General features: G+C 43.2%; 1 pseudogene; it reads left to right on the forward strand.

The window, feature by feature from the left end:
* The first annotated feature begins 147 nt into the window (after positions 1–147).
* Positions 148–8,798, forward strand: LOC147664072 (uncharacterized; annotated as a pseudogene).
* Positions 8,799–11,536: the final 2,738 nt, after the last annotated feature.

Consider the following 11,536-nt stretch of genomic DNA (forward strand, 5'->3'; position numbering starts at 1 on the left):
TCAGGTTTAGAGTCATGTGATTGACGTGAGGAATCTGTGGGTCAGGAAAATGACAGACTGGAGGAAGTGGGATGCACAGAGATAATTTGCGTAAAAACGAGGCAGAACAATGTAATCACATGGAACATTGCGGGCCTGGGCACTAAGATGGAGGATTGTAACTGGATCAGGTATATCAAGCAGTATCAAATTATCTGCCTGCAGGAGACTTGGTCTATTAAATGCAACCACTTTCTCGAATGGTACGAGGCTTTTTATGTCCCTGCAACAGCAACTATCAGGGGCAGACCCAAGCGGGGAATGGTTACGTTAGTTTCTGTTGCATTATCCTGCAAAGTACGTAGAGTCTCAACATGCAATACTGGTATTATCGGTTTAGTTTTATTGGGGGAAAACTGTATGGCCGGAGTGGTTAATTTTCATAACGTTATTAATTCTTGTTCAGCCCTTAGCCAGATAGTAGCATTGAATGCTTTCATTAGTAATTCAATGAAGGACTGCTCGCATAATCTCCTGATAATGGGGGATTTTAATGTTCATCCCTGCGGGGACCCCCTCTTTAAATGTATCAGGGATTTGCACTGTGCGCGGTCCGAGGGGTTTCACCTAGAACACACAATTGAGGGGGAACATTTAAATGATATGCTTAAAGATCTGGACTTAACGGCGACAATGGCACTGTTGAACCCTACTATGCTTTTTGAGACACCGACTTTTAAGGGTCACGGGAGGGGAACCTTCATTGATTATATCATTTTTAACATCATCAATGCAGTCCTTTGTGGATTCCTTCATTATTGATGACAGTGAATTTAGCGATCACAATCCACTCACTGTACAGATGAGGGGCCCATGGTCAGTCAAAGAAGGATTGAATCACACTACAGGTAGGGTGAGTACGACAGATGGGAGACGGTGATTAAGATGGTCCCAGATCACCCCAGACCTGCTGTACAAAGAGATTAAAGTCGCTTGTGCAGATGAGATTATGGTCTGTATGAAAGAAGGCGCACAGCCAAACAATGTCATTAGTGCTTTTCAAAATCTATTGGTTAAGGTTTCAAAGCTCTTGTCAGCTCCTGTAAAGAAGATGGAGATAAAGGGACCTAAATGGTTTAATCATAAATGCTCAAAATCAGCCAGAAATTTAAGATTAGCACTGGCTACCAAACCAAGAATAAAGGCAAAAGTTCAGCTATGCCGTAAGAATGATAAAACTATTATTGCCAGACACAAGGAATTCCTTAGGGAAGAGGCATGGAGTGAGATTCTTGATCCCACTACTCTGCAGTGTAGCACTAGATTCTGGGCAGTGATGAGGAAACCTTTTTTGGCCCAGGAGCAGGGCGATGGATTAGAATGCCATATACCTAAGGAGGACTGGGAAGAACACTTTAAGAAATTGTATTGTTGCTCGATGGATGAGTCTCATAACACTGCCCCTTCTGTCAGTGGTGGAGAAATGATTAGTTTTAATAGAGGTGAGGTTATCAAGGGCATTGTTGGTCTAACAGCTGGGAAAGCCCCAGGGCCTGATGGGATCCCGCAGGACTTATTTAAGTCCGAGCCCAACTTCTGGGCACCCATACTAGAGTCTGCTTTTAATGCTGCTGTGAAAGAGGGCTGTCCGCAATCATGGAGTGTTTCTACATTTGTCCCGGTTTTTAAGAAGGGGGACAAAGGTAGCCAACACTGTTACAGACCCATTTCATTAATAGACTCTATGGTTAAAATTGTAGGAAGAATGGTACTGCAGAGACTATCTGAATGGACAGAGGAAAAAAACATTATGTCCATTTCTCAGTATGGTTTCTGTAGTGGTCGCTCTACAATAACTCAGTGCCTGAATCTCTGTTTAATATTAAGTAAGTACACTGTAGTGCAAAGGGGCACCATCCATCTTGCCTTCATGGATTTGTCCTCAGCTTTCAACTGTGTTAACAGGGGAAAGCCGTGGCAGTCCATGAGGGTGAAGGGGGTGGATAGTGGTTTGGTTGGTTTCTTGGCTGATCTGCATAACAACACCAGAGCCAACGTGAGATACTCCCAAGATCTGAGTGTAACAAATAATTTTAACATTAGAAAGGGGGTTCGCCAAGGATGCATCTTGGCCCCCTTCCTTTTTAATTTTTATATCAATGAGCTAGATAATGAGCTTCAGAACGTCCCGGCAGATTGCCCGAGAGTCGGTAGGCGGGGAATTCCTATACTCCTGTACGCAGATGATGCGGTTTTAATTTCGAGAACTGAGAAGGGACTTCAATCCCTCCTAAATGCTTTTAAATTGTTCATGACAGATAGACCCCTTTTGGTTAACAATTCAAAATCATTTGTCATGCAAGTAGGCCAGCAACCAAGAAGGACTTTCACCTTTAAAATTGATAAAACTGTAATCCCTTTAACAAAAACGTTCTCTTACCTCGGGGTTCTTTTTGATACCAAACTTAATTGGGCCCCTCACCTTGCAAAAAAGAAAGGAGAACTTGTGAGGGTTAATGCTTCCATTTTTAATTTTGCTGCCAAATTGGGGAAAAACCCCATTTGTTCCATGCTGAAATTGTATAATGCAAAGTCAGTGGCAACTGCCATTTATGGGAGTGAAATCTGGGGGTATGTTGGTGGTGAGCACCTGCAGATTGCTGAAAACTCTTTTCTGAAGCGTCTCCTGTGTGTCCCGGTAGGCACCCCCAATCTTGCTGTACATGAAGAGTTAGGGACGCAATATCTAAGTGACTTATTTTCTCTACGTCCCTTGACTTGTTGGCTAAAACTGTGGTTGAACCAGGATATACCACTAACGCATTTGATTGTGAGGGACTTTTTGAGTCAGGTAAGGCCATGTGTACCCCTTGGTTAAAATATCTGAAATCCAACTTTGCTAGGCTTGGTCGTCTAGAACTGTTTCAATACCCAAGCCAAATTGTAAAAGGGGATCTGGAGCTCATCAAACGGGCCTCCCTTCTGGATAGGAGGATCCAGAGGGAGGATGTGGAGCTTCAGAAACAAAGCGTGAGGAAATCTGCCATGCTGAAAACTTGTGAAACCATAGAACCGTACCTGGCTGGCTCATTGACCTCCCATAAAAAAATTCTCCTAACGAGGTTCAGGTTAAATCTCTTCCATCATCTGCTGATCAGACCAAAAACAGACATTTTTAACAAATCGGCAGCACCCTGCGGCTGCGACAAAAAGTCTCAGCAGGATATGCTGCATTTTATATTTTTATGTAAGTTTTATGAATTCCCACGGAAGCGCTACCTGGTAACTCTTTTAAAAAAACTTAATTTTACACAAATCAGACCGGCACTAATGTATTTACAACTTTTGCATAGTGACAGTATCCTCCAAATTAAGGAATTTTAAAAACTAACTGTTAAACTGAGAAATTGTCTGGACCAGTAATTGACTCACTGTGAAATTTGTATTATTTATATTTTCATTTTCTGTTCTGACCTTATTCTGTGGAAGAAAGCATATTCTTTCACTTTTGGCACTTTACATGATATGTGTTTACATTTTTTTGTATGATAAGAATTTTATATTGTATATGTACTTTTATGGTTTGCAAAATAACCGAAATAAAGTTTTATTGATGATGATGATATTCACAAAGGTATGTTATGAGTAATATCTTTATGTCTGCACTCAAGATTCTGCCCTGAGTGCAGAAAATCCACTTCATGTGCAAAGTAGAAACTCCGCACTTTGGGTGGAGATTCCGCCTGAGTGAGGAGATTGAGCCCGTGTGAAGAAACTCTGCCTTGAGTGCTGACATAAAGATACTACTAGTAACTTACCTTTGTGAATACCGAAAGTTGTAAACTTAGACTTTTGCTGTTTGTTTCCCTTTGTGAATTGGACACAAGTTTTTTATTGTGAAACATCCCCTTCTGAAAAAGGAATTAAATTGGGCAGTGTTTGTTTGCACTGTGGATCACGTATTGTAGCGCAGATGTACTCTTTGGCGGATAAGATCTCACTTTGCAACCTTGTATTAACAGCCAAGTAAAGGATTATGCTCTGAACATACTCATATGCTTATTTGTTCACACTGGCGAACCTTTGTGACATCTTTTTAACTGATCCTGTAGCACATGCAACAACAGAATTGCTTGGCTCATTGTGCTGTCCTCCTTTCTGACTTCCCATATGAAAAGCTCAAAAGGAAGTAGCATTTTTGTCCGGCATTGACTGGCCCCCATTTGTCCATCTCCATGATCATGCTTTTTCCAGTTGTACCACCTCTTCTTTGACGTATATAGTCAGTGATCGGTCTGCACTGCTCAAACAAACATTTTGAAATGTAGTAGGTCGAGTTCCAATGTGTTGGCACCTCCTTTATGGGGGCTTTCCCCAGTACTCTATTAGCACGACCGAATGACCTTCAAAGGCTTCCGGGCTTGAAAAACGTGGCTGACTATGTCTTCTTTTTTGTCCCGTACAATCAGGTTGATGCAATGTGCCAATCACAGGACCCTGAAATATTCACGATCTGCCATGGCCTTGACTATATTATTGCAATTGTCTGTGGCAAAAAATTAATTCTAGGACCTCTGGGTCGTAGCCATTCAAGCACCTTGCTGTTAAAGTCTAGAGAGATGTTTGCAGCTATATAATCGACATTTAAATTCTTTAGTGCGTGATTGATAACAATTTTTGCAATTGAGCAAAGAATACAAAAGAAAGCACCTTTACAAAATGCATAAAACAACTAATTTCATTACAATGAGGTTGGTTTAAGACTGTTTAAAATTTAACAATGTATATATACTTTTATGTTAATACTATTTACTACAAGTAAGAATTGTACAATCTCTTTAAACGAACCTAAATTTAAAATTGAAAGCCAAGGGTATCCATTTAACAAACATTAATTTATACTCTTTCTACTTGCTGTACCCTAAAGGTTCACAACAAATCTATCAAGAAGACTACTTAACAGATAAAGGTTACAGATCTGGAATTTAATTTTGAATTTTGGCTTTTTTCATCAATTCATATACTAGCAGGAGGATTTAGCATGGTTTTTGCTATTTTCATGAAACATGCCAATCTACAAGCTAATTGAATGTCTCCTCCTGCAAAGCAGGCTTTTAATGCTTGTTGGTGAGTTCGAAGCCATCTTTGGTTCCAGAGTTGTTTTAATTTATTTATTTATTTATTTTTTGCACTTATAATGCGCACAGCTACCCAAAAAGGGTTTCCCGGCGCCATGACACAGCACAGAAGAAAAAGATGGAAAAGTACGCAGGATCGTTCACGTTATTGATCGAACAGCCAGGTTTTTATGTTTTTCCTGATCCTGGCAAAGTTTTCTTCTTTGCGAATGAATGGGGGAAGAGCATTCCAAAGTTTGGGTCCTAGCTGGGCAAAGGATTTTCCTCCCATTCTTGCAAGTTTGTACCTGGGCACACAGAAGTTTGCTGCTGAGTGTGACCGTAAAATGCGTTTGGGAGTGTAGGAATGGGCTACAGCTTGCAGGTATTTAGGTGCCGTACCTGCCTTTATTTTAAACATGTAATTGAGGGCCTTAAATCTACTCCGGTTCTCTACTCTGAGCCAGTGCAAGTCATGAAGGCCTTTTGACACACTGGTAGTATTAGGAATTCTGCATAGCAGCCTAGCAGCAGAGTTCTGAACAAGTTGCAGCTGCTGTAATACAGCTTTGTTTGGGCCAAGGTACAAGATGTTTCCGTAATCAAGCCTAGATGTAATGAGGGCGTTGACCACTGTTTTTTGGGTGGAGGTGGGCAGCATCCACAGAATTTCTTTAAGCCATTTTATGATTATAAAGCAGAGGCCAGCAACTTTGTTTGCCTGTTGTTTCATGGAAAGGGAGCTGTCCAACATAACCCCTAGATTGCATACCTAAGTGGCTGGTGATGGGAGATTTCCCATCTGGGAAGGCCAATGGATGGAGTTCCATAGGTCCCGTTGTTTACCCAGCAGGAGGAGCTCAGTTTTGTCTCCGTTCAGCTTCAGCTGGTTGGTGGTTATCCAGCTGAAGATATTTTGGAGACCCTGTTTAAGAAGTGACGGGGCTGGTGGACTGGATTCTGACAGAGAAAAAATGATCTGTGAATCATCTGCATAGGTCATGAGGGTGAGTCCTGAGTGGTCCACTACATCGGCCAAAGGTCTAAGGTAGAGATTAAAAAATAGCGGGCTTAGTATAGAGCCCTGGGGCACTCCGTGTGGGGCACTGAACACTCCGGAATGCGCTGAGGAAGATGTAATCTGGAAGGTTCGGTTGGTCAAAAAGGACCTAATCCATTCCAAAGCCGCACCACATATACCATTTTTATTTAGCGTGGTTAGCAGGCCTGCATGCGATATGGTGTCAAAGGCCGCACTCAGGTCTAAAAGAATGAGTGCGACCGTATGACCATTGTCAAGGAGTTTCCGAATATTCTCGGTAACTCCTAGCAGAGCCGTCTCTGTGGAGAAACCTGCTCGAAAACCAGACTGTGACTGGTGAAGAAGGGCGTTTTCCTCAGTGAAAAGAATGAGGGAAGAATGGACATGTCGTTCCAACAATTTGGAAAAAGCAGGGAAAAGAGATATGGGCCTGTAGTTAGATAGCAACTCTGGGTTTGCAGTAGGTTTCTTCAGTAAAGGACTGACCATAGCGTGTTTCCAGAGTGCGGGGACTGAAGAGAATTGAAAGGAGAAGTTCAGCGTGTTGACAATAATTTCCAGAGATGGGGCATCCAGTTGTTTCAGTATTTTAATAGGGATAGGGTCGCCAGGGGAACCAGACTTAATTGTCTTGAAGATGGATTTAAGTGTGTCAATAGTGATGGGAGGCCAGTGATTCAAGGTGTTTTTTGATGTGGGGACAAAGTCCTCAAGATCTTGTGAGGTGGTGTGAATATTATTGCTGTTTATGTCAATAATTAATTTTTCAATTTTCTGGGAGAAGAATGTCGCGAGATCTTGACACTGTTGTTTGTTTAATGGACGAGCCGTCGCTCTGGTTTGTGCACCTGCTAGTTCCTTAACAGTGTTGAACAATATTTTTGACCTGTTAGTTGCCTTCATAATAGTAGTATTTACATACAGGGCACGGGCTTTAGTACAAGCTGCATGGTATTTATTTCTTGCATTTTGATAGCCCATTCTTTTTTCAGGCACGTAATCCTTCCTCCACTGTCTCTCTAATGCCTTAAATTTGGTTTTCTCCATTTTTAGTTGTTCATTGAATCATGGGGCTGGGGGCGGTGAGAGGAAGGTAGGCAAGAGTCAGCGGTGTTACTGAGCCATTGTTGTGTTGCATTAGCAATACTTTCCATGTTATGGCCCGGTTTAGGTGGGATTATGTTGAGTGCTTGATTAAGTTGAACAATGTTAAGGTTTTTCCAATTTTTCATGGGTATAGCGGAAAAGACTGGCTGCATGGGAGTAGTTACTGGTAGTCTCAGGCTAAACTTAATTAGGGAGTGATCTGACCAGCAGATGGGGATGGTATCCTGCCATATTAGTTCGGTGAGATTGGTAATAATCGGGTCTAATAAATGCCCAGCCTTGTGAGTAGGTCCGGTGTTTAATAATCTCATATTTAACGTTGTCAGATCTTCCAAGAAATTGACACATGTAGAATTTGCTGTGTCATCTAAATGTAGGTTTAAGTCTCCAAGTAATGAAAAGTTTTTAGAAGCTAGAATGAGAGGGGTTAAGTAATTCACTAGTGTGGAAGCCCATACAGTGGAGTTCCTGGGGGGTCTATACATCAGTAGACCAGATAGCGTGAAGTTAGGGTTTATAGTTAGTTTGAACAGGCCAGAAAACAATCTGGGATATCAACCGGTTCGAAACTGCATTTTAGCTCTTTATTATAGATGATAGCGATACCGCCACCAGTCTTTCTCGCTCTGTCCTGCCTAACAATCGTATAGTTGGAGGGGAGAGCTAAGGCTACATCGGGGCCCGCACTGGCATGAAGCCAGGTTTCGGTGAGGAAGTGTCACGTCTAAGCCCCGATTCGTAGACTACATCTCCCAGAATGCCTGGAAAGTGGTCCTTTGTTTGTGTTGAGTGATCTGCTTTATATGTTTTCTTTCCTCTTTCTTCCGGTGCTTGTCACTTTTTGTTGCCTGCCTACCTTGAACTCTGAGGAATACCAGAAGTCTTTTTGAATCCGTGATTTACCCTGGGGATTACAGAACTGTTTTTGAAGTTATCCGAGAGCAGCCGTGTTGCAGGCTGTCCCGCTGCACGGCGTGCTTTCACCTTTGACCTGGAGCCGCGCTGAAGAATTGAAGCCGTGGCAGAGAAGCCGAGTCGGCGTTTGCTGAACCAGGGTATGAGCGCAGTGCAAGCGTCTTAATGCTATGGAGAATAATTAAACGCTGCTGCCTCTAAGTGGTCACTGAATTTGTTACGGAAGCGGCCGCTTTCGTAAAACTCTAAGACTGTTGGAATTGTAGCGGAATCTTCACTACTTGTGTTGTGGGAAGAGCGGAAGCTCATTAGAACGTTATTTGTTGGTGAAGTGATTCCCGGAGATCACAGACAGGCTATTTGGAACTTGAAACTGTAGTGAGACGGCGTATTAACTGCACAGATCTGAACTTGAAATCAGGGGTCCGCTTTCTCATTGGAGCAACTTACAGTCGGATATTTGTTTATTTCTTTTCATCACTTTCTTGTTGGATGATTGTGGCAGCCTATAGTAGTGAGTATTATAGGTGTCCTTTTGGTTTATTCACATTCTGTTGTTTGTCCATAGGGGAGGGGGCTTGTATTTACGCTTGTCTTTTCTTGTGTATTTCTGCAGACCATATGCAAGCGAGCACTGATAGATCTCTCACTCGTCTTCGCCAGCTGTGGATGGTCTTTGGCTGCCAGCCTGTTTATTTTACTTTCTCCATTTTTTCCCCTTCCCTGGGGGGGGTCTCCCTGGCTGAGTTTGTATATGTGTAGAGCTCGGCGGGGGGACTGTTCCTAGGGAAGAAGGAAGTAGGCAACTTCATCGCTCCTGCTGCTTCTGAATGTTCAGGTTAGTCATCCTGTCTCAGACGTGACAGAGTGACAAGCCCACGTTTTCTCGCGGCCCGAGCGATGGACACTAATACTGTTTTACAAACCTTGTTAGATTCCCTGACCGCCTTACGGGTAGAGGTAGATGCAGTGAGAGGGGAGAACCAAGACATGCGTACTGAAATGGGGGCTCTCAGACGTGATGTCGAAGGATTGGCTCAGGCCAAAATGGGGGGGAAGCAGTATATTCGAGAAGCTACATTACCTCCCCCTGTTTCTTCTGTTTCACACCTAGCTCCTGGAGGGCAGGGTCCTTCTACCATACAGGTTATTCAACCTGTTCAGCTACCTTTGGCCCCGCCCGAGAGATTCATGGGGGATCCTAAGAAATTCAGTACCTTCCTGGGGCAGTGTAAATTGCATTTCATGTGCAAACCCACAGTATTTCCGGATGACCATTCAAAGACAGCTTTCATGTTGTCCTATCTAGGTGGCAACGCTGCAAGCTGGTCCTTCCCTCTCATAGAGAAAAATGATCCTGTATTAGCTAGGTTTGATGACTTTTGTGAAGAGATGCGTAAGTTATTTGATCGCAAGGCGCACATGTTGTCCTTGGATAGAGAACTTATAACGCTAAAACAAGGGTCACTAGATTTGTTGACGTATATTACCCATTTTAATCGTCTTGTTGTCGAGACTGATTGGCCTACTGCTAAACGAGTTTCCTTGTTTTATCAAGGATTGAGAGGGGAACTGAAAGATGTCCTGGCTCAGGTGGTGAACATGCCCACTTGTTGCGAAGAATTGATTGACTTGACGATACAGTTAGATCATCGTTTACAAGAAAGAAAAGGTGATAAACAGCGTTATGACTGGCGATTTCCAATCTCCAAACCAAGAGCGACATCGGAAGGGGCTTCTTCCTTGGATACTACAGAACCTATGCAGATAGGGGGAATTAGAGGCCCGCTGAGTACCGAAGAAAGAACACGCCGAAGAAATCAGAAATTGTGTATGTATTGTGGAAAGCCTGGTCATTTCATCAAGGATTGTAAGGCCAAAACCAAGAGAAGCGGAAACATACCTGCCGTTGAGTATCCCGCTTCAGAGTCGGGAAACGAGAAAGCTCAATCAAATCTGAGGCCTTTGATTTGAGCGTTGACAGAGTTAAAGAGGTCTCACATGCAATTGCTAACACCATGCAACCCGCGGTGCCCCATATGAATTTGTGTGTTACCCTTACTTGGAATGGGAACATGCCAGTCATGATTCACGCTATGCTTGATTCCGGAGCAACGGGTAACTTCATTGATGTTCAATATGCCAGGAGATTGGGCATCCCTTGCATTGAAAAGGAAGTACCTGAAGTGGTGAAGGCGGTAGACGGATCAGATTTGACATCCGGACTAGTGTGTTATCATACCTGTCTAGTGTTAATGCAGGTAGGACATGAACACTATGAACATATAGCCTTTGACCTCATCGATGCTCCTCAGTTTCGGCTGATTTTAGGTATGCCATGGCTAACCCAACATGATCCCATGGTAAAGTGGGCAGCTCGTTCCATCACCTTGAATTCAGTATATTGTGCAGAACATTGCATGGCCAGACATATTCACGAAGAGATTATCCTTGAAACACCTGCTAGCACGTTGGCTTCTGGAGGAAAAGAGAAGCGAGCGAATGCCATTTCTACACTCCCTTCGGTGTATAACAAGTATCAGGAAGTCTTCAGTGAAAGGGAAGCCAGCAAATTACCCCCTCATAGGGATTATGATTGTGTCATCGAGCTAGAACCTGGCGCCAATATACCGTGTAGCAGGGTCTATGCTCTCACGGACGCAGAAAACATATATCTTCAGCAATACTTGAAGACATTGTTAGACTCTGGATTCATTCGCCCATCGACGTCTCCTGCATCCTCGCCGCTCTTCTTCATTCCTAAGAAGGAGGGAGGCTTGAGAACTTGCATAGACTATAGAGCCATAAACAGGGTGACCAGGAAGAACAGATATCCATTGCCCTTGATCCCCGTCTTGTTGGACCAGCTGAAAGACGCTAAAATCTTTACCAAGTTGGATTTGCGGGGGGCCTACCACCTGGTGCGAGTGAGAAGCGGTGATGAGTGGAAAACTGCCTTCCGGACTAGATATGGGCTCTATGAATACCAAGTGATGCCGTTTGGTCTCTGCAACGCCCCTGCGGCGTTCCAGTACTTTATGGACGATGTTTTGCGAGGCTTATTGGATGTGTCATGTATTGTATACATAGATGACATTTTAATATACTCATCCACGGAAGAAGATCATGTCCAGCATGTGAAGGAAGTACTGGAACGCCTACGTCAACATGAGTTGTATGCCAAGTTGGAAAAATGTTTCTTTCATACTGGAGAGGTGGAGTTCCTGGGTTATGTCATCGGCCCGAATGGTATACAAATGGATACAAAGAAAACGCAAGCTATTATCCAGTGGGAATCCCCTTCGAATGTAAAAGCTTTGCAGAGTTTTTTAGGGTTTGCGAACTTTTATCGAAGGTTTATCAAGGACTTCTCTAG

Source organism: Lissotriton vulgaris, unplaced genomic scaffold (genome assembly GCF_964263255.1).
Source record: "Lissotriton vulgaris unplaced genomic scaffold, aLisVul1.2 SCAFFOLD_270, whole genome shotgun sequence".
Taxonomy (NCBI): domain Eukaryota; kingdom Metazoa; phylum Chordata; class Amphibia; order Caudata; family Salamandridae; genus Lissotriton; species Lissotriton vulgaris.